We start from the raw sequence: 27959 nt of genomic DNA on the forward strand, positions 1-27959 counted from the left end.
GTGTAATTGTATTGTTTGGAATCCTAAAAGAGCCGATAGTGGTATCAGGCACATACAACATCAGGATTACTGCTGTTTTTCATACTTAATGGACTAATACAGTGAAGGATTTGCTTTTGATTAGCGCTTGAGCTGGGTTTGGTGTGCCCTAAAAGAAAGAGATATTGTAGCAACAATAGGGCAGATTTACTAGCATGTTACAGCAGTAAAAAAAGTATTTCTAAAGTTGCGATGGGCTCTGTTGTCATCTGTGCTGCGTCTTCCATCTATAGCAGAAGGTACAACGTTTTGTAGGATCCACTGTACAACAGACAACAACAGAACTTCATGGAAACATATGACTTACGGTGGGCTCCATTGGAGTCCCATCGTAGTTTCAGCTGTTTGACACTAAGAATAACACTGCTATGCCTATCATCAGTTCTGAAGGAATTTTCAATGCAGGCAATGTTCAGAATGAGTGCACTAGGGCCGTAGATATGACTTGTCTTATTTCTACAACGTATTTCTTAATGTCCAAGAACAAACTTGTTCTCAAGGGGAGAATTTATATCATTTTAAAAGTGAGCAAAGCGTAGTTTATTGTAATTATTGTAACATAACATTGAAAGTAAAGTATTCTCACGATTTGATCCTTTACTAGGCTACAAGATTTAGTAATGAAATAAACATTTTTTGGTTCATTAAGGGGGCTGTCTCATCAGGATTAAGCATTCAAGGATGGCTCAAGTCCACCAGACAGGGAGCTGCTTTCATAGATGGGCTCACTGTTCTAGCCCAGAAAATGTAGTCTTGAGCAGATAACACTCCTCCTTAATGTCAATGTGCCCTAATATGTCCTTTATGATGTGCATAACTCTTATCCATATTTCACATATATTTCACATAATAGCACATATAGACAGGGGTTGTGTTAAACTACTTTAACCACTTCACCGCTGGTGATTTTCCATTTTTTCTTCCACTTTTTCCAAGAGTAAAGGTACAATGTTTTGATCACCTGATGGGGCCAATTTCTGTTTTTTTTGTTTTCGTTCTTTCCTCCCTTTCGTCCCAGAGCTTGTTTTTTGCGGGACAAGTTGTACTTTTGAATGACACCATTTATTTTACCACATAGTGTACTGGAAAACGGGGAAAAAATTCCAAGTGGGGAGAAATTATGAAAAAAAAACACAATTCTGTTTTTTTAGTGTACAATTTATGGTAAAAATGACCTCATAATATGTTTCTACTCATCAGTATGATTACGGCAATACCAAACATTTCACGTTTTTTTATTATTTTAGTAGCGAAAGAAAAACAGAAGTTTGCAAAAAATATCTTTTGGGGAGTTGTGTCGCCACCTTCATCTTATTGGGGTTGTGACCAGTAACGCCTTCATTTTTTTGGACTATGGAGCTGTTTGATGGCTTAATTTTTGTGGGGCGAGAGGATGGCAAATGATTCTCTCTTGTGAGGTAAAATATTTCACTGCCTATTTTTAAACAATATTTTACCTCACAAAATGAATCCTCTGTGATCCCCTGCTGTAATGTCTGTATACTCTTTGGCTTCCTCCCTTGGAGCTGTGGTATGATCAGACCATGTTCCATACACGGTCAGACACAGACAATTTTTTATATGAACTTTTGTTTGTGGGAAAACCCCTCTAAAGAAAAATTAACAGGTCTGTGAAAGCCAGAATTCTTGCTCGCTGGTTAGTGACCAATACTTATTTATTGCAATAAAATGCAATTTAATTGTTTAAAAATCATACAATGTGATTTTCTGGTTTTTATTTTTAGATTCTGTCTCTCACAGTGGAAGTGTGCCTACGATAAAAATTACACACCTCTCCATTCTTTGTAGGTGGGAAAACTTGCAAAATTGGCAGTGTATCAAATACTTATTTTCCTCACTGTATGTTTATTATTTAAAAAAAATGATCTTAAATTTTAATGGGGGAAAAGGGTGTGATTTGAACTTTCATATCTTTTTTATTTTTTTTTTCTTCATATCTTTAAAACATTTTTTTTTTACTTTTTAATGTTCTTAATAGTCCCTTTAGGGGACTCGAAGCTGCTGTCATTTGATCGCTAGTGTTATATACAGCAATGCCACAGGATTGTTTCATTTTTAATTGGACAAAAGGGGGATGATTTGAACTATTGTGTGTTTTTTTATTTTCAGATTTTTTAAATACCTTTTTTGCAACTTTTTACTGTATTTAATAGTCCCCTTAGGGGACTTGAAATTGTGATCGTCTGATCTCTTGTACTATACATAGCAGTGCTGATGCAGGCTGGCTATCACAGGAGAATCATCATGACAAGCATAGAGGGCTTCACCAAACTCCAGCTATCATGACAATCCATCGGCTGTTAAAGGCACATGGTGGTTGATTAACTCAGCCATTATCTGCTGGGAAAGATGTAGGCTCGTCATGCGAGCTTTCATCAAAGTCAGGGACATGAGACATGATGCAAATGTACGTCATATGTTGTGAAGGGGTTAATAGATGCCCAGAATATCCCATTACTGTGATATTTGATTGCCTTACATTAATGATGTCTTCAGAATGCTTTTATTGAGAATTGCACCAGAATTCCCTTAATAACAGTGCTATGAAGGGGCTCTTTTGATAATTCCAATAAAGTCTATCTACATGTTATGTTCATACAATGGTTTTTGACATGCATTTAATATTGATATCCACATAATATCCACTGATTGGTGGGGATGCCAAATGATAGATAGATTTTTATAGGCAGCAACTGTAATCTGGTTCCTCAGTTAAGTGAAAATATGTCTTCACAGATGACAGATTTTACACATGAATTAAAAATAAATATATTACATTTATTATCATTAGTTGTACTGTGAACCCCTTCATGACCGGAGCATTTTACATTTTTGACTTTTCGTCTTTTGCTCCCCTTGTTCCCAGAGCCATAACTTTTTTATTTTTTGGTAAATATGGCCGTGTGAGGTCTTATTTTTGTTGCGGGACGAGTTATACTTTAGAACGACATCACTGGTTTTTCCATATCATGTACTGGGATACGGGAAAAAAATTCCAAGTGTGGTGAAATTACAAAAAAAAGTGCAATTCCACAGTTGTTTTTTTTATTTTTTTTTTTTTACTATTTTCACTAAATGCTAAAACTGACCTGCCATTATGATTCTCCAGGTCATTCTGAGTTTGTAGACACCAAACATGTATAGGTTCTTTTTTATTTAAGTGGTGAAAAAAAAAGCAAAGTTTGCTTAAACTAAAAAATGGCGCCATTTTCCGAGACCTGTAGCGTCTCCATTTTCGTGATCTGGGGCTGGATGAGGGCTTATTTTTTGTGCGCTGAGCAGACGTTTTTATAGATACCTTTTTGGGGTAGCAATCTAGACATTACAACCACAGGGGTCTGCTGCAGACCCCGTGTTGTCTTGCCAACCCATCGGTGATTCGCGAACATGTGACGGGTCACCAATGGGCGGGGTAAGTGACGCGCTTCAGGCACGGTGCTGTTAAATGCCGCTGTCAGAGATTGACAGCAGCATTTACAGTGCTGGCCAAAAGTATTGGCACCCCTGCAATTCTGTCAGATAATACTCAGTTTCTTCCTGAAAATGATTGCAATCACAAATTCTTTGGTATTATTATTTTCATTTAATTTGTCTTCAATGAAAAAAACACAAAAATAATTGTCCTAAAGCCAAATTGGATATAATTCCACACCAAACTTAAAAAAGGGGGTGGACAAAAGTATTGGCACCCTTTGAAAATCATGTGATGCTTCTCTAATTTGTGTAATTAACAGCACCTGTAACTTACCTGTGGCACCTAACAGGTGTTGGCAATAACTAAATCACACTTGCAGCCAGTTAACATGGATTAAAGTTGACTCAACCTCTGTCCTGTGTCCTTGTGAGTACCACATTGAGCATGGAGAAAAGAAAGAAGACCAAAGAACTGTCTGAGGACTTGAGAAACCAAATTGTTAGGAAGCATGAGCAATCTCAAGGCTACAAGTCCATCTCCAAAGACCTGAATGTTCCTGTGTCTTCCGTGCGCAGTGTCATCAAGAAGTTTAAAGCCCATGGCACTGTGGCTAACCTCCCTAGATGTGGACGGAAAAGAAAAATTGACGAGAGATTTCAACGCAAGATTGTGCGGATGGTGGATAAAGAACCTCGACTAACATCTAAACAAGTTCAAGCTGCCCTGCAGTCCGAGGGTACAACAGTGTCAACCCATACTATCCGTCGACGTCTGAATGAAAAGGGACTGTATGGTAGGATACCCAGGAAGACCCCACTTCTTACCCCGAGACATAAAAAAGCCAGGCTGGAGTTTGCCAAATCTTACCTGAGAAAGCCTAAAATGTTATGGAAGAATGTTCTCTGGTCAGATGATACAAAAGTAGAACTTTTTGGGAAAAAGCATCAACATAGAGTGTACAGGAAAAAAAAAGAGGCATTCAAAGAAAAGAACACGGTCCCTACAGTCAAACATGGCAGAGGTTCCCTGATGTTTTGGGGTTGCTTTGCTGCCTCTGGCACTGGACTGCTTGACCGTGTGCATGGCATTATGAAGTCTGAAGACTACCAACAAATTTTGCAGCATAATGTAGGGCCCAGTGTGAGAAAGCTGGGACTCCCTCAGAGGTCATGGGTCTTTCAGCAGGACAATGACCCAAAACACACTTCCAAAAGCACTATAAAATGGTTTTAGAGAAAGCACTGGAGACTACTAAGGTGGCCAGCAATGAGTCCAGACCTAAATTCCATAGAACAACTGTGGAGAGATCTCAAAATGGCAGTTTGGAGAAGGCACCCTTCAAATATCAGGGACCTGGAGCAGTTTGCCAAAGAAGAATGGTCTACAATTCCAGCAGAGCATTGTAAGAAACTCATTGATGGTTACCGGAAGCGGTTGTTCACAGTTATTTTGGCTAAAGGTTGTGCCACTGTAACGGGTCTGGGAGGTGGAACTTCTGAGCAACTATACAAGGGGGCAGTCCTTGTAAGGAAGCGGGTGGCTCCCAGGGAAGGCGGGCAGGTAGTCACGGCTAGTGACGGGGACAGTCTCTGGGTAGAAGGGCAGGAGGACACGGCAAGTGACGGGGGCAGTCTCTGGGTAGAAGGGCAGGAGGTCACGGCAAGTGACAGGGGGCAGTCTCTTGACAGGCGGGTGGTCACGGCAAGTGACGGCAGAGCCTCCGGGTAGGCTAGCAGGCAGGTAGCAGGTGGACGCTCCCAGGTGAGCGGGCAAGAGTCTCTGGACAGGCCGGTGGTCACAGCAAGTGACAGCTACAGGTAGGCTAGCAGGCAGGCAGCAGAGAAGCGCTCCCAGGTGAGCGGGCAAGAGTCTCTGGACAGGCAGGTGGTCACGGCACGTGACGGCAGAGCCTCCAGGTAGGCTAGCAGGCAGGTAGCAGGTGAGCGCTCCCAGGTGAGCGGGCAAGAGTCTCTGGACAGGCAGGTGGTCACAGCACATGACGGCGGAGCCTCCAGGTAGGCTAACAGGCAGGTAGCAGGTGAGCGCTCCCAGGTGAGCGAGCAAGAGTCTCTGGACAGGCAGGTGGTCACAGCACGTGACGACGGAGCCTCCAGGTAGGCTAGCAGACAGGTAGTAGGTGAGCGCTCCCAGGTGAGCGGGCAGACTGATCCATAGACAGACTGGCAGGGCTGGTAGGCAGACTGTCGGACCGCAGATAGATAAGTAACAGGCAGGAATCTGGCAGGTGACTGGCAGGTGACTGGCAGGTAACTGGCAGGTAACTGGTAACGGGACCTGAGGGCTGAAGCAGAGTTGAAAGGATTTGCAACAACATTGCTCGGGCACCTCCATTTTGGAGGAGTTGCCTTATATATGGTGAGGTCCTCCGGCCATTGGCTGGGGACTCCTTAGGACGGCACGCGCGGCCCCTTTAAGAGAGGGGGAGCGCGCGCGCGCCCTAAGCACAGAGGCCGGGAAGCAGCGCGCGCTGCCAGCAGAGCGGGAGGAAGCCGCCGGGCACGGAGCGGAGAGGTGAGGGGAACGGCGTCCCTGCCTAGCAGGAGGCAGGGACGCCGACGCTACAGTACCCCCCCCTTTAGGCCCCCCCTTTTTTAGGCCAGAGAGAAATTTAGCAAGGATGAGAGGGGCATGGATGTTCTCCCGGGGCTCCCATGTTCTCTCCTCAGGACCAAACCCCTTCCAATCTACCAAAAAAAAGGTCTTTCCTTTTACCCTCTTAGTGGCCAGAATACTCTCTACCTCAAAGACGTCTTCAGTGGAAACCGGAGCAGGAGGAGTACCTGGATTGTTGGAAAAAGAGTTAAAGACAACAGGTTTGAGGAGAGATACGTGGAAGGAGTTGGGAATCCGTAAGGTGGCCGAGAGTTTTAATTTGTAGGCCACTGGATTAATTTGCCTGAGGCTTTCGAAAGGACCGATGAAGCGAGGACCTAACTTGTAGGAGGGTATCTTGAGCCGTATATGTTTGAAAGAGAGCCAAACCTTGTCTCCCGGACGGAATTGAGGCGGATCCAGACGTCTCTTATCAGCATATCGCTTCATCCGCTCGGAGGACTGAAGAAGTGCAGACCTAGTACTCTCCCAAATGGTAGAAAACTCGCTGACAAGATACTGCGAGGCAGGTTTGTCCACAGAGGCGGAGACGGGAAACGGAATCCGCGGGTGCTGGCCATAGACAATAAAGAACGGGGACTTAGAAGAGGATTCGCTCTCATGGTTATTATAAGAGAACTCGGCCCAAGGAAGGAGGTCCACCCAATCAGAATGGTGGGCATTAACAAAGTGCCGGAGATAGCTGGTAAGGATCTGATTGATCCGCTCCACTTGACCATTGGACTGAGGGTGGTAAGCGGAGGAGAAGTCCAGGGTGACGTCCAGCAGTTTACATGTGGCTCTCCAGAAGCGTGAGGTAAACTGAACCCCTTGATCCGACACGATGTGGAGGGGTAGGCCATGGAGACGGAAGATATGGCGGATAAAGTCCTTAGCCAGCTCAGGTGCAGACGGAAGACCAGGCAGGGGAATGAAGTGGGCCATTTTAGAGAAGCGGTCCGCGACCACCCAAATGACAGTACACCCGGCAGAGACAGGAAGATCAGTAATGAAGTCCATAGCGATGTGTTGCCACGGGGCAACAGGTATGGGAAGCGGCAGGAGATGACCAGCTGGTAAGTGTCTGGGAACTTTGTTGCGGCCACAAGATGAACAGGCAGAGACGTAGTCTACCACATCCTTACGCAGGGTAGACCACCAGTAATGCCGGGAAATGAGTAGGAAGGTCTTTTTTTGGCCGGCATGGCCAGCTAGTTTAGAAGAATGACCCCAGCAAAGAACTCTCTCACGGTCTGGAGGCGCCACGAACGTCTTGCGGGTGGAAGACGAGTCAAATCCAAGGGGGCCACATTCATCACCTTGGAGGGGTCGATAATGTGCATAGGCTCCTCCTCTTGGTCAGAGGACAGGAAGGATCGGGACAAGGCATCAGCTTTGACATTTTTGTCCGCCGAGCGGAAATGAAGGATGAAATCGAAGCGGGCAAAAAACAAAGACCACCGGGCCTGACGTGGATTAAGTCTCTGGGCATTTTGGAGATATGCCAGGTTCTTGTGATCCGTGTAGATGATCACCGGGTATAGAGCCCCTTCAAGCAGGTAACGCCACTCCTCCAGCGCCAATTTAACGGCTAGCAGTTCTCGGTCTCCTATGGAGTAATTGCGCTCAGAGGAGGAGAAGATTTTAGAGAAAAAGCCGCAGGTTACCATTCTCCCGGAGGAAGACTTTTGGGTGAGCACCGCTCCGGCTCCAGAGGAGGAGGCATCAACCTCCAGGTAGAACTGTTTGTTGCAGTCCGGACGGTGCAGCACAGGGGCAGAGGAGAAGGCTTGTTTCAGGGAAAGGAAGGCCTCCTCAGCTTCGGATGACCATACCTTGGGATTTGCTCCCTTACGGGTGAGCGCAGATATGGGCGCAGTCCGTGACGAGAAGTGAGGAATGAAGAGACGATAGTAATTAGCGAAGCCCAGGAAACGCTGTATCGCCTTCAAGCCCTCCGGACGGGGCCACTTTAGGACAGCAGAGAGCTTCTCGGGATCCATTCGCAAGCCTGTCTGAGAGATAACATAGCCCAGGAAAGGAAGAGAGGTCTGCTCAAAAAGGCACTTCTCGTATTTAGCATAGAGGTGGTTCTGCCTGAGCCTAAGCAGGACCTGACGAACATCCCTCTGGTGTGTGGGAAGATCCGGAGAGAAGACCAAGATGTCGTCCAGGTATACCACCACGCAGGAGTAAAGAAGGTCACGGAAGATGTCGTTGACCAGTTCTTGGAAGACGGCGGGAGCATTGCAGAGACCGAAGGGCATCACACGGTACTCATAGTGTCCGTCCCGGGTATTAAATGCAGTTTTCCACTCGTCTCCCTGACGGATACGGACCAGGTTATATGCTCCACGTAGATCCAGCTTGGAAAAGATCCTGGCGCCTTTAAGGCGATCAAATAACTCAGAGATGAGCAGAAGAGGGTATTTATTTTTAACCATGATCTGATTATAGTCAATACAGGGGCGAAGCGAGCCATCTTTTTTTTTGACAAAGAAGAATCCGGCTCCAGCTGGGGAAGTAGACTTCCGGATGAATCCCCTGGCCAGATTCTCCTCTATGTACTCAGACATGGCCCGGGTTTCTGCCGCAGACAACAGATAAATACACCCACGGGGTGGAGTGGCGCCGGGTACCAGGTCGATCGGGCAATCATATGGCCTATGAGGTGGCAATGTCTCTGCTTCCTTCTTACCGAAGACGTCAGCATAGGGCCAGTAAGGAGCCAGAAGACCTTGTAAATTAGCTGGGATATGTGGAGGACGAACCGGACGAACCGGAACCAGGCAGGTCTTATGGCAGGCCGGCCCCCACCGGAGTACTTCACCGGAATGCCAGTTCAACACGGGTTCATGTGTCTGGAGCCAAGGTAGACCTAGCAATAGGGAGTGGGAGAGTCCGGACAACACATGGAAGGAGATTACCTCAGAGTGCAGCATTCCCACCTGCAGGGTCACCGGAAGGAGTCTTCCATCCACGGAGGCGACTGACAAAGGTTCAGCCAGAGACTTGGTGGGAATATGGTATTTCTCAACCAGGGACTGAGAGAAGAGGTTTCCAGCGGATCCAGAGTACAGGTGGACGAGTTCAAAGTGACGGTTCTCTCCCCAGGAGATAGATACAGACAAAGTCAGGGTTGGAGAGGACTTATTTTTGTCTAGGGCGACCTCTCCGAGCGGTCCTAGACACTGGAGTTTCCCGGCCTCTCCAGGCAGGAACGAATCAGGTGCTCCTTACTGCTAGTGTTGAGCCACCCCCGTAGTGTTCGAGTTCGGTTCGGTTCGTCGAACACCCGTGTGTTCGCCGAACTGTTCGTCGAACTGTTCGCCGAACTGTTCGTCGAACTGTTCGTCGAACACCTTCGAACACCGTTAAAACCAATGGCAGGCAAACAAAAACACATAGAAACACATAGAAAACACCTTCAAAGGTGTCCAAAAGCTGACAAACTGCTCAGAAGACACAACTAACACATGGAAAAGTGACAAGTACATATAGTCATGCGAAAAGAAAAGAGGTGGAGGAGTAAAAGGAGGGGGAGACACAGATATAGGCATGTCATGCCCTTCTAAAATCCAAAAAGTGAGAAGCCGACACGTTCAGTCCGCTCCTGCCCGTGCCACCTCCGCGTCGCCGGGTTTGTGCCAGAGCCGCGGTGAACCCTGACGGCAAGCCCCCCTCTCCCAATACTGGTGACTGTCCGCTGGTGGGTCGAGCGAGCCCCCCTGTGGTGGAGGCAGCTCTAAGCTTTTTAATTTAAATTGTCTCTCTAATTTGAATGAATACACTTTAAATCCATTTACAAGGATCTATTGGAGGGCAAGTCTCATGCCAGCAGCCGCGTAATTCCAGCTCCAGTAGCGTCCACTAAAGCTGCTGCAGTTAAAAAGCTTTTATAAGGATCGAGCTCGGCTGTCCACCGCAAGGCATCCTACTGCCAGTCCCAGCCCCTATGCCTTGGGGTGCCTCCTGATGCTCTTCACTGAGTATCCCGTGGTCCCGAAGCATTTCCTTTGAAAAAATTAAGTGTCCAAACTACAGGTGGTGTAGCTTGCTTAACAGCCGGGATAATCCGCTGACTAGCAGACACTGCTACTAGGCACAAAGTATTTCCTGGGCTAGATGCAGTTAAAAATTTGTAATTAGATACTCTCGTTGGATGCTGAGAAAGCATTCCATAGAGTCTCCTGGCACGCCATATATGATTCTCTTAAAAAGCTTGGGGTAGGGGTCTAGGGGACCCTTTTATAGCCAAAATCACGGCCCTGTATCGCAATACGTCACCTAGGCTGAAGATAAATGGAACTGTAGCACCCTGAGGGCTCGGTTGCTACAGAGGTATTGCACCTCACCCAGAGGTGTGATATCTCACTCTCAGGTAAGGATGTAGTGTGGATCAGGACCCGACACCTGCATGCATTACACCACATTGCCATGGGGCAGGGCGACCAATATGCCCCTGAGATGGGCACGACAGTCCCTGTCCCTGGCTGGAGTGGGGGGAGGGAACACTGAGGAAGGAGAACCCTGTAGTGCAGGAGCAGGGAGGAAGCAGTTCCTGGGTGCATTGAGAAGGGAGTATAAAAGGTGGGCACCATCTTAGTTCAGTGCAGAGAAGTCTGAGCAGAAGTGGCAGGGAGCAGGGGCTCTGCATGAGCTCTGCTCCGGAGGCGGGCCTAGTAACAGAGGCCCAGGCCTGGAAGAGGGAGAAGGAAGGAAGAGGAGCGGAGAAGGCTCCAGGAACGAGGAACGAAGGGATCCCAGTGGTGCGGACGGGCGAGTCGCCACCGCACGTCCGAATCCACCTGCGTGGAGGGGTCAGGCCAAAGGGGGAGACCGGTCCCCGAAACTAGTGGAGGCAGGAAACGACCCTCAGCTAGAAACAGGAGGCTGTGACATTTTATGTGGCGCAGCCCCTCGCTACACCCGCTAGGAAGGCACCACATAGGGTCAGGGAAACTGGCGCCAAGTTTGCCAAGAGGAGGCCCGAGGCAGCCGGACAGAAGGGTTGGTAAGAAAGGCCAGACAAAGGACACACAAAGGGGGTCCTGTGAAGCGCTCCAAAGTTATCTGGGAGTTGTCTGAGCCCCTCACCTGGTGAGCACAGTACAACGTGGGCAGCCGTTACCTGCAGACGTGGTCTGGATAATAAGAACTGTGAGTAAAGGCCCTGGACTGCATCACTGACTCCGTGTCGTTACTGCTGCTGCCCTGCACCATCACCCCCATCCTCCGCATACACTGCCCTGAGGCTATACTCCTCCTGTGGGGAGTTATGCTACGCTCTGCTGCACCCACAACACCAGCCTCAGCGGTCTGCCCTGGAGCGGCGGTTCACTCTGACCGCAATCCACGGGTGGCGTAGTCGGACATTTAAACATCAAAACCACATAAATAGTTCCGCCACTGGTTTGACCGCCCTGAGCCACGGAACCGGGTCGCCGCCACGGAGACTACAACCACCAGCATCCACCAAAAAGGGTCCGGCTCCGGGTGTCCCAAGGCCCAGGTGGCGCTTCAGAACATTTTCATCACCTTTCACAATCACCAATGGGACAAGGCAGGGATGTTCTCTGTCCCCTCTCTTATACATCCTAGTGACGGAGCACCTGCTCTCATCAATTCGCCATAACCCCAATATTAGGTGGATTGAGGTGGGAGGCACCGAGTACAAGTGCTCTCTATTTGCTGATGATGTCCTAGTATATATCACTCAATCACATATATCCATCCATGCTGTTATGGCTGAAATAGATCACTTTGTTACATGGTCAAATTTTAAAATCAATGCAGCGAAGTCTGAGGCCCTCGATGTCTCCCTCCCCAAATCCATATAGGATTCCATCCAGTCCAACTTTCCCTTTGCCTGGCCCTCACAGGGTATCAAATACTTAGGAATTCCTATTCATAGAGACCTCTCCCATCTATGTTATCTTAATTTTGGGCCCTTTATTGAACAACTCCATACAGACCACAGTTGGCAAGTTAGAACTGTAAGATTCACTACGTGAACCACTGGTGTTTTGTGGAAAAGCACATATAAACTGTGTTCCAAATTATTATGCAAAAAGTGTTTAGGAGTGATAAGGGAAGAATTTGTTTGTTTGTCAGTTAAACTCATTGATGGTGATGTGTGTCAGGGCTCTTTATATCACTGTAAGCAATTGCAGACACCTGTGCTAATTAGTTTGGCAGGTGTGTCCAATGAAAGGCAAGACTACTTAAGAAGGCTGTCTCACATTATTAAGCAGCCTACATTTTCTGCCAAAATGGGAAAGAAAAAGGATGTGTCGGCTGCTGAGAAGCAACAAATTGTGGAGTGTTTAGGTCAAGGCATGACTACAATCAACATTGTGCGATGATCAGGATGAAGTGTCTTGGCAATCAAGAAGTATGTAGCTGATTCACAGTACACACGTGTGCGTGCTGATAAGGGCAAATTGAGGACTCTTTCCTACAGGCAATTACGTCAGGTTGAAAGAGCAGCGGCAAAAAAGCCTTGTCATAGCAGCAGACAAGTTTTTGAAGCTGCTGGTGCCTCCAACGTCCCCCGAACAACAAGATGCAGGGTCCTTCAGAGGTTTGCAGCTGTGCATACGCCATCCTGTCGACCTCCTCTATCCACTTCACACAAGCAGAAACGGCTCCAGTGGGCCAAACATTACATGAAGACTGATTTCAAAACTGTTTTGTTCACGGATGAGTGCCGTGCAGCGCTCGATGGTCCAGATGGATGGAGTGGAGGATGGCTGGTTGATGGACAACCCACGCAAACACGGCTACAGCACCAACAAGGAGGAGGTGGAGTAATGTTTTGGGCTGGAATCATGGGGAGAGAGATTGTCGGCCCCTTTAGGATCCCTGAAGGCGCTAAAGATGAACTCCATAATGTATGTGGATTTTCTCAAACACCACTTCCTGCCATGGTTCAAGAAGAAGAACCGTGTATTTCACAGCAAGATCATTTTTTTGCATGATAATGCACCATCTCATGCTGCACATAAAACATCTGCATCTCTGGCTGATATGGGCATAAAAGGGGACAAACTTATGGTGTGACCCCCATGCTCCCCTGACCTCTACCCCATTCAGAACCTTTGGAGCATCATTAAAAGGAGTGTCTATGATGGCGGGAGGCAGTTCACATCTAAGCAACAGCTCTGGGAGGGTATTCTGTCCTCATGCAAAACAATTGAAGCAGAAACCATACAAAACCTGACAAATTCAATGGACGAGAGAGTTCAGAAGCTCCTTTCGAACAAGGGGTCCTATGTGAAAATGTAACATCACCTAGAATAAAGTTTTGAGTTGAAAACTGTTTGATTTCAGTTTCTAACAACCTGCTAATGCTTATAATTTCAAAAATGACCATTTTTTTGGTCTTTATTAAAATGAAAAGGTTGATCGAAAAGTTTGGGGGATCTAAGAGTGTGGCAACCCAGTAGTCATGATTACTTCGAATTCTGACAATATGAGGGTCATGCTGCAGGTAGTGCAGCAAGAAGGCACTTATGTGTCTTGCGCATCTCGGAGCCCCAAAATTATTTTCCGAGCTAGATGCAGCTAAAAATTATTATTAATTTTAAATCTGGTGAAGCTTTAGTATAGATGGCCTAATAGGATCAATGCTGCACACTGCTACAAAGCCCAAATTATTTTCCAGTCAAGATACAGATAAACATGATTAGTAATTTTAAATCTGGTGGAGCTTATTATAGATGGCCTAATAGAATCAGTGCTGCACACTGCTACAAAGCCCAAATTATTTTCCAGCCAAGATACAGATAAACATGATTAGTAATTTGAAAGCTTAAAACGGTTGGTAGGGTGATTTTAACCAATCATCAAGCTTTTACTCTCCCCAGGATGACACAGGGGTAGAAAAGTCGTTTCGGATCCATGATTTGTTCATCTTTATGAACGTGAGTCTGTCTACATTATCAGTGGAGAGCCGCGTGCGCTTATCTGTCAGCACACCACCAGCAGCGCTGAACACACGTTCAGACAGAACGCTGGCTGCGGGGCATGACAAGATCTCCAAGGCGTAAGTGGCTAGTTCCGGCCATTTATCCAGATTGGAAGCCCAAAAAGAGCAAGGGTCCAGTGACACAGTCATGGCTTCAATGTTTACTTGGAGATACTCCTGTACCATCGTCTCTAGGCGTTGACTGTGTGTCAGACTTCTTGTCTCCTGTGGCCTTGCAAAGGATGGGCTAAAAAAGTGGTGAAATGATTCCGCAAAATTGATGTTACCAGCAGATACTGTGGTTCTGTTACGGTTTGAGTGCTGAACACTTGACGGTCCCACGGTTGGCAAGTTGGAACTGTGAGATTCACTACGTGCACCACTGGTATTTTGTGGAAAAGCACATGTAAGATTCTGCAACAGTCTCTGCTGATACTCCTGCATGCGTGCATCCCTTTCTATGGCAGGAATAATTTCTGCAAATTTACTTTTGTACCGGGGATCTAACAGTGTGGCAACCCAGTAGTCAGGATTATTTCTAATTCTCACAATTCGAGGGTCATGTTGCAGGTAGTGCAGCAAGAAGGCACTCATGTGTGTTGCGCATCCAGGAGCACCAAGTCCCTGTTGTGTTGGTGGCGAGGTAACAATCATGCTTCCTTCCTCTGTCCTCTCCCCCCAACCTCGCACAACAGAAATGTGATCAAGGTCTCCCTCATCTGATGAGTCTTCCATCAGTTCGTCCTCCACTTCTTCCTGGGCTCCTGCACCTTCCTCACTAGTTTGGCTGCTACCATGCGCCCTGGTAAAACCATCTCCCCCACCCTCACATGCCTGCCGCCTTGGTGCTGCCGACCGTCTGGACCTTGCAGATGTTAGCCCTTCCGCATACACTCCTCCTCCTCTACTTCCTCCACCTCCTCTTGTGCCACCACCTGACTCCGAATTCTGTTTAACATGTGCTCCAGCATGTAAATCACCGGAATAGTCATGCTGATAATGGCATCGTCAGCACTAAACATCTTCGTCGCCATTTCAAAACTGTGCAGAAGGGTGCATAGGTCCCTGATCTGAGACCACTCCTCCAGCGTGATTTGCCCCACCTCTGGATCTCGTTGGCCCAGGCTATACGTCAGAACGTATTGCACCAGGGCTTGTCGGTGCTGCCACAGTCGCTTCAACATGTGCAGAGTTGAATTCCACCGGGTAGGCACATCGCATTTTAGCCGGTAAAGTGGCAGGCCCAACGACTTCTGTAGAGATGTAAGTCGCTGAGCTGCGGGATGCGAACGGCGGAAGTGAGCACACAGCGACCATGCCCTCTGCAGAAGGCCATCTAGTCTGGGATAGTGGGCTAAAAATTGCTGGACAACCAGGTTCAACACGTGAGCCATACAAGGCACGTGTGTGACATTGCCCCGGCGAAGGGCCGCACACAGGTTTGCAGCATTGTCGCACACGGCCTTCCCTGGTTTCAGGTCCAGTGGAGACAACCATTCATGAAATTGGTTCTCCAGAGCTGACCACAACTCGTCAGCTGTGTGACTCACATTTCCCAGACATTTCAATGTAAAAACCGCCTGATGACGTTGAGCCCTACTGCCAGCATAGTAAGGAGGTGTGCAGGATCCCTTCTGCGCAGTTAGAAAGCTTGTGGCATGACCAGACAGGCTTTGGTTGCAGGTGGAAGACCGAGAGGAGGTTGAGGAGGCAGAAGCAGTGGAGGAACTTTGACATAAAGAGGATTGACGCACAACTCGTGGGGACGGCAAGACTTGGACAGCAGCCCCTTGTCCTGCTGTCACCATAGTTACCCAGTGCCCAGTCAGCGACATGTAACGCCCCTGTCCATGCCTACTCGTCCAAGTGTCTGTGGTGAAATGCACCCTGTCACACACAGAGTTTCTCAAAGAAGCGGTGATGTTGTGTGCGACATGCTGGTGGAGCGCAGGCACACCTTTCTTTGAGAAGTAGTGCCGAAAATCCTCTGTGTCCACCAGGCGGAAAGGCAGCATTTCTGTAGCCAAGAGCTTGCAGATGGTGAAATTCAACCTCTTAGCTTTCTCATGGCGAGGAGGAAATGGTCTTTTACTTGTCCACATCTGAGGGACTGAGGGCTGGCTATTGTGCTTAGACGGGGTTGATAAGGGTGTCATCGGCAAACTGCCGGTCTGTGAGGAAGATGCAGGCGGACATGTTAGGTTACCTTGATCCAAAGGTGGTGATATCGATGTCGGACAGCGCTCAACACCAGCTGGTGTTACCACCTCCAAAGAAAATGATGACCTGCCAATCACGCTGGCTGTTGCGGGTAAAGAGGTGGCAGGTCTGCGCCCCAAAACAGGTGTGACTGCTGTCCCCCCAGTCACAGAGGATGAAGAGGCCGCGGATGCACAAGACATGGCAGACGGTGGTTGGCCCGGCCGGCTAGGCCGCATTGTAGCACACTGAGCTTCCCACTGCAACTTATGCTTCATGTCCATGTGCCGGTTCATGCATGAAGTACTCAAACTATGTATTTTTTGGCCTCTACTTAGCTTTTGCTGACAAATGTTACAGATAACACGAGTTGGGTCATCTTTATCGATCTGAAAAAATGCCCAGGCTATGCAAGGCTTAGCACCCATGCGACCTGAAGAGCCACCACGACTTGTGGTGAGAGGCAGAGTTGTGTTTGAGGATGCAGTTGTTGACGTGCTTCCAGTACTACGTCTCTGTCCAGGAAGGCGCAACCTGACCTCGTCGTCACTAGCATCTTCCTCCACCTCCTCTGCTGACCTCATCTCTTGGCTGACTGTGGGTTGACAGTAAGTGGGATCTCCAACCTCATCCTCATCACCCTGTGCGTTATCACACCCGTCGTCCTCAGAGCCAACCTGCTCCTGCCCTGACAAAAAACTAAAGTTGTCGCTCCAATCAGGTATTTGAGTCTTATCATCGTCTTCCTCATTGTCTCCACCAACAGGAGTTACAGTTTGGGAATGAGGGTCTACATTATGGTCAGAACCTTCTGCGTCTGGTCCTGGATCCGACTCATAAAGATTCTGGGCATCAGTGCAGATCATTTCCTCGTCTGGATTCACAGAAGCGCTGGAGTCGACCTCTGATTCCCAGGCTATAGTATGAGTAAACAGCTCTGCAGACTCAACCATCTGTTCTACCTCATACTCAGACGGGCAGCTGGAGATTTGGGAGCTGTGAGGAAGCAAGTGCGATTGGGGTGACACCTTTGAGGACTGGAGTATTTGTGATGTTGAAGTTGATGTGGAGGAGAGCCCACTTAAAGGAGCACTTGATATCCGTTGAAGCACCTGCTGTTATTGTGCCTCATCTGGAATTTGTAGCGATTGGCGTGGCCGTAAGAAAGGGATCTTATCACATTGTCCGCTAAAAGAAGTAGACATTTTAGTTTGGTTGGAAGATGGTCTTTCTTCTGCAGATGTTACTGTTGCTTTAACACCTACCCCACGGACACAACCTTTTTTCCCCTTCCCAACACGCCTATTCCCCTTTCCACCAGCAGCAGGCCTTTTTCCACTCATTTTGGTGGTTAACTAATTCACAACTCTGGAGTTGTTTGCACAAAAAAACAATGGATGGGAACCGAGCAGAGCTGAGTGGCCAAACTGTGGTATTAGTCCAAAACTATTGGCTGGGTTAGATGCAGAAAAAAATTATATTCAATTTGCAACCTGATGGAGGTCAGTATAGATGGACTAATAGAACAAGTCCCACACACAGCTAGAAGCCCAAATATTTTTTCAGAGGTAGATGCAGAAAAATTTTTTATTCAGTTTGCAACCTGATGGAGGTCTGTATAGATGGATTAATAGAACAAGTCCCACACACAGCTACAAGCTCAATATTTTTTCAGAGGTAGATGCAGAAAAAAAATATATTTAGTTTGCAACCTGATGGAGGTCAGTATAGATGGACTAATAGAGAAAGTCCCACACACTGCTAGAAGGCCAAATATTTTTTCAGAGCTAGATGCAGATAAAAATTATTTTTAATTTGCAACCTGATGGAGGTCAGTATAGATGGACTAATAGAGAAAGTCCCACACACTGCTAGAAGGCCAAATATTTTTTCAGAGCTAGATGCAGATAAAAATTATATTCAATTTGCAACCTGATGGAGGTCAGTATAGATGGACTAATAGAGAAAGTCACACACACTGCTAGAAGGCCAAATATTTTTTCAGAGCTAGATGCATATAAAAATTATATTCAATTTGCAACCTGATGGAGGTCAGTATAGATGGACTAATAGAACAAGTCCCACACACAGCTAGAAGCCCAAATATTTTTTCAGAGGTACTGTAGATGCAGATAAAAATTATTTTTAATTTGCAACCTGATGGAGGTCAGTATAGATGGACTAATAGAGAAAGTCCCACACACTGCTAGAAGGCCAAATATTTTTTCAGAGCTAGATGCAGATAAAAATTATTTTTAATTTGCAATCTGATGGAGGTCAGTATAGATGGACTAATAGAGAAAGTCCCACACACTGCTAGAAGTCCAAATATTTTTTCAGAGCTAGATGCAGATACAAATTATATTCAATTTGCAACCTGATGGAGGTCAGTATAGATGGACTAATAGAGAAAGTCCCATACACTGCTAGAACGCCAAATATTTTTTCAGAACTAGATGCAGATAAAAATTATATTCAATTTGCAACCTGATGGAGGTCAGTATAGATGGACTAATAGAACAAGTCCCACACACAGCTAGAAGCCCAAATATTTTTTCAGAGGTACTGTAGATGCAGATAAAAATTATTTTTAATTTGCAACCTGATGGAGGTCAGTATAGATGGACTAATAGAGAAAGTCCCACACACTGCTAGAAGGCCAAATATTTTTTCAGAGCTAGATGCAGAAAAAAATTATATTCAGTTTGCAACCTGATGGAGGTCAGTATAGATGGACTAATAGAGAAAGTCCCACATACTGCTAGAAGGCCACATATTTTTTCAGAGGTAGATGCAGAAAAAAATATATTCAGTTTGCAACCTGATGGAGGTCTGTATAGATGGATTAATAGAACAAGTCCCACACACAGCTAGAAGCCCAATATTTTTTCAGAGGTAGATGCAGAAAAAAATATATTCAGTTTGCAACCTGATGGAGGTCAGTATAGATGGACTAATACAACAATTCCCACACACAGCTAGAAGCCCAATATTTTTTCAGAGCTAGATGCAGAAAAAAATTATATTCAATTTGCAACCTGATGGAGGTCAGTATAGATGGACTAATAGAATGATGCTATGCCCAAAAGATTTTACTTCACTAGGTGCAGTAAAAAAATTGCTATTCTATACACAGGTGGTATATCTTGCAACACAGATAGGCTACTCCACTGACTAACACACTCTGCAATAGGCCAAAAAGGATTAGCTTTGCTAGATTCAGCCAAATGCTGTGAAAAAAACTTGCACAGCACTGGCACAGACCTGCCTGGCAAAAACTGATAGGAACTGATGTAACCTAGTCCTGAAAAGGACTCCAATTACAATTAGTCTTTACTCCCACAATCTATCTATTTAAGAGCACAGACCTGCCTGATAAAAGTCGTAGGAAATGCTGTAACCTAGTCCTTAAAAGGACTGCAATCACAACTATTCCCTACTCCCAAGCTATCTGTAGATTTGTGCGAAAATTGGCTTGAAATTAACAAGGTATAGCGCACACAGCAACAGCGGTGCCGTCTAACACGCAGCTGCAGCAGTGAGAAAATGGTGGCGACGGGGAAAATGGCTTGGTCTTATAGGGCAAGGACATGTGACATACACTGCCAATGACACATGCCCTTGCTTGTGTGAAAAAAAGCACTTCGCTCCGTGTGTGCGCTGCTGATAGGCTGACAGATTGCACCTCCCCACTGTAAATGCGGGAAAGAGAAAAAAAAAATGGAGATCTTCATTGTTCCTGCAGAGATCCATCCCCTGCCCCTCCCCCCACCCCGCTGTACACTCAAACTGCGTATTAACATTAATTTTCATCATTACTGAGAAAAAATCCAGTTATGATTTTGGTGCACGAACAGTTATCGAACATAACCTCGAACAGCCGAATTTTTCTCAAATTGTTCGTGTTCGCCGAACGGCTCGAACACCGCCCAAAACAGCTCGAATTTGAGATTGGCGAACAGTTCGAGTAGAACAACGCTCATCTCTACTTACTGCCACAATAGAAGCAGCTCCCCTCGGCTCGGCGTGACTCTTGGCGAGATTTGACCAACTTGGTCTGGTCGATCTGCATGGACTCGGGTGAGTGCGCCCAGGGAGTGACAGAAGAGGAGACAGGTTTCTGGAAAGTAGGAGCTAGGCGGGGAAACCTTCTCTCACGGGTGGTCTCTTTGGTACGTTCTTGAAACCGGATGTCAATCCGGGTAGCCAGAGACACCAGGTCATCCAGGGTGGTAGGAATATCCCGACCGGCGAGCTCATCTTTAATCCGACCGGAAAGATCCTCCCAGAAGACGGACACCAGGGCCTCATTATCCCAGGCAAGCTCAGAAGCGAGGGTGCGGAATCGTATGGCATATTGGCCCACGGTGAGACTCCCTTGGCGGAGACGTAGCAAAGAGGAGGCAGATGAGGTCTTTCGTCCCGGTTCATCGAAGACCCTACGGAAAGCAGTGAGGAAAGACGACAGGTCGGACACCAGGGGATCCCCTCTCTCCCACAGAGGGTTAAGCCATGCCAGTGCCTCCCCAGTGAGATGGGACATGAACAATGCCACTTTGGCTCGGTCAGAGATAAACTGGTGGGCCATAAGTTCAAAGTGCAGGGTGCACTGGTTTATGAAGCCCCGAGCTTGAGCGGGGTCACCTCCGAAGCGAGGAGGTGCAGAAAGCCGGGGACCGAGGCAGGAGGCCATGGTATTGGTGGGCAACGGCGCTGCCGGGTTGCGAGTCATGACATTAGCGGTGGTTGCTGGTGGAGCAGTCAGAGTGTCCAGGCGAGAGTTGACATTCCGCAGGTGGCTCAGGATGGACTCCTGTTGGAACCTCTGACTGGACAGTTCATGGCATAGGTCCGAGAGCGAGGGAGTTTGGGTGCCACCGGGTTCCATGGCCCGAGCAAACTGTAACGGGTCTGGGAGGTGGAACCTCTGAGCAACTATACAAGGGGGCAGTCCTTGTAAGGAAGCGGGTGGCTCCCAGGGAAGGCGGGCAGGTAATCACGGCTAGTGACAGGGACAGTCTCTGGGTAGAAGGGCAGGAGGTCACGGCAAGTGACGAAGACAGTCTCTGGGTAGAAGGGCAGGAGGTCACGGCAAGTGACGGGGGCAGTCTCTGGGTAGAAGGGCAGGAGGTCACGGCAAGTGACAGGGGGCAGTCTCTTGACAGGCGGGTGGTCACGGCAAGTGACAGCAGAGCCTCCGGGTAGGCTAGCAGGCAGGTAGCAGGTGGACGCTCCCAGGTGAGCGGGCAAGAGTCTCTGGACAGGCCGGTGGTCACAGCAAGTGACGGCTCCAGGTAGGCTAGCAGGCAGGTAGCAGAGAAGCGCTCCCAGGTGAGCGGGCAAGAGTCTCTGGACAGGCAGGTGGTCACGGCACGTGACGGCAGAGCCTCGAGGTAGGCTAGCAGGCAGGTAGCAGGTGAGCGCTCCCAGGTGAGCGGGCAAGAGTCTCTGGACAGGCAGGTGGTCACAGCACGTGACGGCAGAGCCTCCAGGTAGGCTAACAGGCAGGTAGCAGGTGAGCGCTCCAAGGTGAGCGAGCAAGAGTCTCTGGACAGGCAGGTGGTCACAGCACGTGACGACGGAGCCTCCAGGTAGGCTAGCAGACAGGTAGTAGGTGAGCGCTCCCAGGTGAGCGGGCAGACTGATCCATAGACAGACTGGCAGGGCTGGTAGGCAGACTGTCGGACTGCAGATAGATAAGTAACAGGCAGGAATCTGGCAGGTGACTGGCAGGTGACTGGCAGGTAACTGGCAGGTAACTGGTAACGGGACCTGAGGGCTGAAGCAGAGTTGAAAGGCTTTGCAACAACATTGCTCGGGCACCTCCATTTTGGAGGAGGTGCCTTATATATGGTGAGGTCCTCCGGCCATTGGCCGGGGACTCCTTAGGACGGCGCGCGCGGCCCCTTTAAGAGAGGGGGAGCGCGCGCACGCGCGCCCTAAGCACAGAGTCCGGGAAGCAGCGCGCGCTGCAAGCAGAGCGGGAGGAAGCTGCCAGGCACGGAGCGGAGAGGTGAGGGGAACGGCGTCCCTGCCTAGCAGGAGGCAGGGACGCCGACGCTACAGCAACCAAGTATTAGGCTGAGGGTGCCAATACTTTTGCCCTTTTTTGGAGTTTTGTGTGAAATCATCAATGCTTTGATTTTTGCTTCATTCTCTTTTGTGTTTTTTCCTTGCAAGCAAATTAAATGAAGATAATAATACCAAAGAATTTGTGATTGCAATCATTTTCAGGAAGAAACTGAGTATTATCTGACAGAATTGCAGGGGTGCCAATACTTTTGGCCAGCACTGTAACTAGTTAACAGCGGTGGGTAGATCACAATTCCACCTGCGGCTGTTGCGGGCACATGTCAGCTGGAGTCCGCGCTGAACAGGTGGTGACAACGTGGTGCGTACTATTATGTCTACAAATGTCTACAAATGTCTACAAATATGTCAAGGGCTGTCACATTGTAGAAGGATCATCTTTATTCTCATTTGCACAAGGAAAGACTAGAAGCAATGGGATGAAACTAAATGGGAGGAGACACAGATTAGATATTAGAAAAAACTTTTTGACAGTTAGGGTGATTAATGAGTGGAACAGGCTGCCACGAGAGGTGGTGAGTTCCCCTTCAATGGACGTCTTCAAACAGAGGCTGGACAGACATCTGTCTGAGATGATCTAGTGAATCCTGCTTTGAGCAGGGGGTTGGACCAGATGACCCAGGAGGTCCCTTCCAACTCTACCATTCTATGATTCTATGATTCTATGATTCTATGATTCTATGTACCACGTCGGAAAGGGGTTAAAGGGATCCTATCATGTTACTAACCTACAGATATAGGCTTAACCTGCATGCTCATAAGGTTACAATGCTGTCCGGCCAACTTACTGAAAGCGTGCCAAAGGGGAGAAAATGAACTTTATTCCTCACAGAAACCGCTGACTTTCAGTCATTGAGGCATGCTCAGAGCGGCTACAGTCAGCGCTCAGTACACAGTGAGTTTGGCCTGTCATTTGCACAGACAGTTCACTCTGCAGTGCATCAGTGCAGAGCGAGCTGTCATTGAAAGCGCTGGGATATCCTTACAGCCGCACACAATGTTGCACTTAAACCCAGGTTGATAGCATTTAGGGACATGACAAGTCCCCTATAATTAATAAAAAAAAATTAAATGAAGATTAATATGAAGTAATTGATATTACTTTTGCAAACATTTAAATCTTCTTTAGTTTTGTGATTTTTTTTCCAAGACTGTATTGCTTTATGAGCACAAATATATAAAATATTTGGAAAAATATGTTTACTGTAAGTCTATAATCCTTAGTATATGGGTACTGTATTTCCTATCTATTTGGTCTCCTTTTTCGCTGTTAGCCATACTTAAGATTTGACTTGTTTACACAATACAGTAAATACAGGAAATAAAGTAATGCATGAAGACGTTTCATGTTTTACTTGTACTGATATCAGAAAAGTAACTGCATGTTTTATAGCTACAGTTAATCATTCAATGTGAGCATTAAGAAAAGATTGTCTTCCAGCCTCTGGCAGAATTTGGATCTTACGGATGCCTTGCTCATGATACTTACCACTGTCCAGTGACCTGGAATTTCATCCAGGGTAAGACAATGAATTATACTGCAAACTGTAATGTCTTTTAAATCAAATATAGAATGCACAAACGCTACAAATCTTAAAGCAACACAACATATATGGGGCAGCAGAGAAAAAAATAGAAATAGATGGGGAGATGGCCATAGAACAAAGTGAAAAAATGTTAATAGCGTATTTCGTGTTATTCGTCCTTTAAGAAATACTATAAAGTGGTGCTTTTATACTGATTGCACTAAACTCATTTTGTGTCTGCCTGCCATTTAAATTGGTTGCTTTATGGAGACAAATTAAAAAGAATTAGCCCAGTGATCAGCAGAACTAAACCAGTCTGGCAGTATATACTGTAACACGATTGGCTAAGTCTGCCCATACATAGTGTTTCCATATCACATGGCAGCCATTTAATAAATTGATGGGCTGAGCCTGCTGCTGCAAGAGACTCTGTTTGCTAAGGGCTCTGGATCAGGGACCAGCTGTAAGGTGGGAATTTGGCCTACATCTATTTCCGCGCCCCTAAACACCTTACATAGGGGTCACTGGGTGTGAGCATGTAGCTGCACTCTCTTTCTCCCTATTTCCTCTCCCTCCCTCTCTTTCTCTCTCTCACTCTCCTTATTCCCTCTATTTCTATCTCTCTCTTTCTAGACTAAAGGCCCCGTCACACATAACGAAATCGCTAGCGAGATCGCTAATGAGTCACGGTTTTGATGACGCAATAGCGATCTCGTTATGTCTGACAGGGAGCAACGATCAGGCCCCTGCTGTGAGATCGCTGATCGTTACAAAGCTTCCTGGACCATTCCTGGGTCGTTGCACTCCTGCTGGGCAGTGTGCATCGCTGTATTTGACACCTTATCAATGACCTCGTTAACGATTCAGAACCGAGACATGTAGGCGTACATAAATTGGACTTTTCTGCGCTCCTCGTCCCTGATTGGTGGTCACTACTGCGTCCTTGTTCTTTCAGATCCCACCAGTGTTCTCCGGCTGTGACTCCACTTTGAAGAAATCAGGCATCTTTAGCGAGGTAAGTATTGTTTAGGGTCTCAAATGAGTTTCCATTTTTTAATAGAGACGCAGTAGAGATCCCATCTGACCAGAGACGCAGTGTTAAACCAAGGCCACCCAATCAGAACGCAGTGGCGTCCACCAATTGGAGATGAGGGGGGCGCGGAAAAGCAATTTTATGCACGCCTTTCCGACACAGTACAGTCCCTATCAAGGTGTGGATCGTTGAAATAGCTGCTGTGTGAAAGCGTCCCAACGACCACCGAGATCGTTGGTTAGATCGCTGGGGCGGCCGACATCGTTGGAAAGTTCTGCATGTTTGACATCTCCCCAGCGATCCCAAAACCGTGACGCAATAACGATCTCGCTAGCGATCTCGCTAGCGATCTCGTTATGTGTGACAGGGCCTGAACTATAAAATCAGGAACTAAAACACTAGTGTCCATTTCTCCTCCCCAACTCAGGGCTGGCCCTATAATTAACCCTATCACCCTTGACTAACAGGAAACTGCATCCTACATGAGGGTAAAAACACACACTAAAAAAAGATTCACACACAATCTAACAGGTATCTTCAGATAGGGTGTTACACCACCTTCTCCAACACACAGCTTAAACATACATATGCCTGAATAGCACAAATAGAAAGGAAATTTTTCAATTGATAAACTCTTTCAGCCAAGACTCCACAGCACTGGGGACTGGTTGACCATCTGATATATATGACTGGCTTCCTGACTCTCCCCCTACAGATGATTTTAGGGGAGAGAAGGATTGGGTATTTGGAACATCAACATCTGCTACTTTTGTTTTCATGGGAGATATGCAGCTGCCAGAGAGTTGGCTTTCTCCCTTCTCCCTGAGCCGAGCAAAGTGCATGGGGGAACAGGAGAGATAGCTTTCTACCAAACATTCGCCCAACACCTGTTATATATATGGCCAGCTTTAAGTCTTTTATATCTATAGGGAGTGTGAAGGATTCATACTAGTGTGGGTTACCAGGGCCATGCGCAAGGCAAGTATTGCATCCCCAAACTTGGTAACAATGTCCTGAGTGTCCTGTTAAAACAAATAATGCCATTTGAGCATTCCCTTTAGAAAGTAGTAATGCCCTCATAATACCCCCTTAAAAAGTAATGATGACCTCCAATTATTATGATCAGACTCTTATTAGAGTTTGATCAGAATGACATTTTTTCTCGACCATGGAGAGGAACAAAAACAAGGTTTCTCCACCTTCTCCATTCTGTCAGTCTGTGAAAATCGGACCACCTCAGATGTCATCCGAATGTGGTCTGATGTTTTTCACAGACCCATAGACTTGTATTACCGATTTTGATCTTTCAATTGGATCAAAATGGGACTAGTCTCTGATTTTTTTTTTTGGACCACTTGGTCCGAGGAAAAAATTGGACATGAGCATAGCCCCATAAAATATCATGGGTACGAGTGCTGTTAGGCAAAACTACTGTTACTCGTACGCCGCTAGGTTCAGATAGGGGCGAGACAAGTTATATGAATTCTTTGGAATCCTGGGGGAACCGTTACTCAGGGCGACCATAAACCATGTGCTGCAGCTTCTCTCAGGCACACAGGGGTATTGACCCTCAGGCACAGACACGTAGGTTGTTTCACTTGCTGACCAGACACACTTGACAAGAGTCCTCATAAATGGTAGAACAGTAGCATTTAATAAGAAGCCGCACAGCCAGTGGAAGTTAAGTCTTATGAGCAACAGGATCCAGTGACAAACAGTACAGTTTCCTTAACAGCACAGCAGTTCACAGTCTTTCTAGTAGTACAGGACAGCACAGTTCTAATGCAAAGGCACAATAAAGAACACAACATTCTTTACAGCACAGTGAGATGGAGGAGTGGGGAGGGTTTGCTGAGGGAGATAATCCCTGTGACACCATTTCTTACAGTCTTTATCTCTCTGCTTGACAATACTCTGCGCTGCTAGTTCAGGAACTCTACCTGACCTGGACTTCACTCCTAACTTGAATCCTTTTCACTTGCAGAGGCCTTCTGTGAGATACAGAACACAAACACCACCTTTCTCTTCGGTTCCAGCCAGACAGTAAACAACTTACCCACAATCCCCCTGGGGCTCTGTTAAAACACTCCCCTTCTCCTGTGACTGTGTTAATCCCTCTAGTTGCTGGATGCTTCTGGAGCACAACACTTCCTGTCTCATGTGCTTGTGTTACTGCTAATAGTTGCTGGATGCTTTTAAAGCAACAGCACTACTTCTGCATGTCACACTCTGCAGCAGCACTACTTCTGCATGTCACACTCTTTCCTCCTTTTTGAATGTCATCCTCGACATTCGTCTTAATTGGTCAATATGACCAATTCTGAGACAGTGGTGAAAGTAGGATAGCTTTATATACAAATTGTCATTGACAAATTGGTATAACATTCATAATCATTGATAACAACCTATTCTTACGACCTTTTTCTTGTAGGACTAGTGATGAGCGAGTATGTTTTGTTAACCCTTTCGCCGAGTATATTCGGCCGAGCACTGAGTATTTATAGCGTGCTCGGGCTTTAAGTTTTCGTCGCTCCATGAACCTGATTTGCGACTGTTTGACAGATTTAATACATGCGAGGAATGCCTGTTTTTCCTCACAAAACATACTCGCTCATCACTATGTAGGAAGCTTGTAAGAAATAAACAATTAACACAATTAAAACAATCAGCAGCTCTTCAACTGTAGCTTTTGGTACGTCTTCAACCAGCTCTCTCTATCTATGCTTTAACAGTTCTTTGTTTCTACAAAGTCTTTTAAGAAAAATCAAAGCATGAAAACAAGTCTTTCTAGTAGGCAACATCTTCCATACTCCCTCTCAGTGGTTAATACCACTCAAGTGGGCTTACCTGTTCTGCAGGCAGAGATACCTGTTTCCAGTCGATAGTCCTTGGCACTTGACTCGGCTCACCAAGTGTCTCATAAGTCAGCATCATGTCCTCCTCACTTCTCGAGTCGACATCCTCCTAGTGGGTTGTTCCTCATATAGGTTCTTCGGTTGCAGGAGTTTCTTCCGCCGCACTCATTTCCCGTGCTTCCTTAGATGCTCTTGGAGC

Source organism: Phyllobates terribilis, unplaced genomic scaffold (genome assembly GCF_046119375.1).
Source record: "Phyllobates terribilis strain yellow unplaced genomic scaffold, ASM4611937v1 Scaffold_1__5_contigs__length_1240528914, whole genome shotgun sequence".
Classification (NCBI taxonomy): Eukaryota; Metazoa; Chordata; class Amphibia; order Anura; family Dendrobatidae; genus Phyllobates; species Phyllobates terribilis.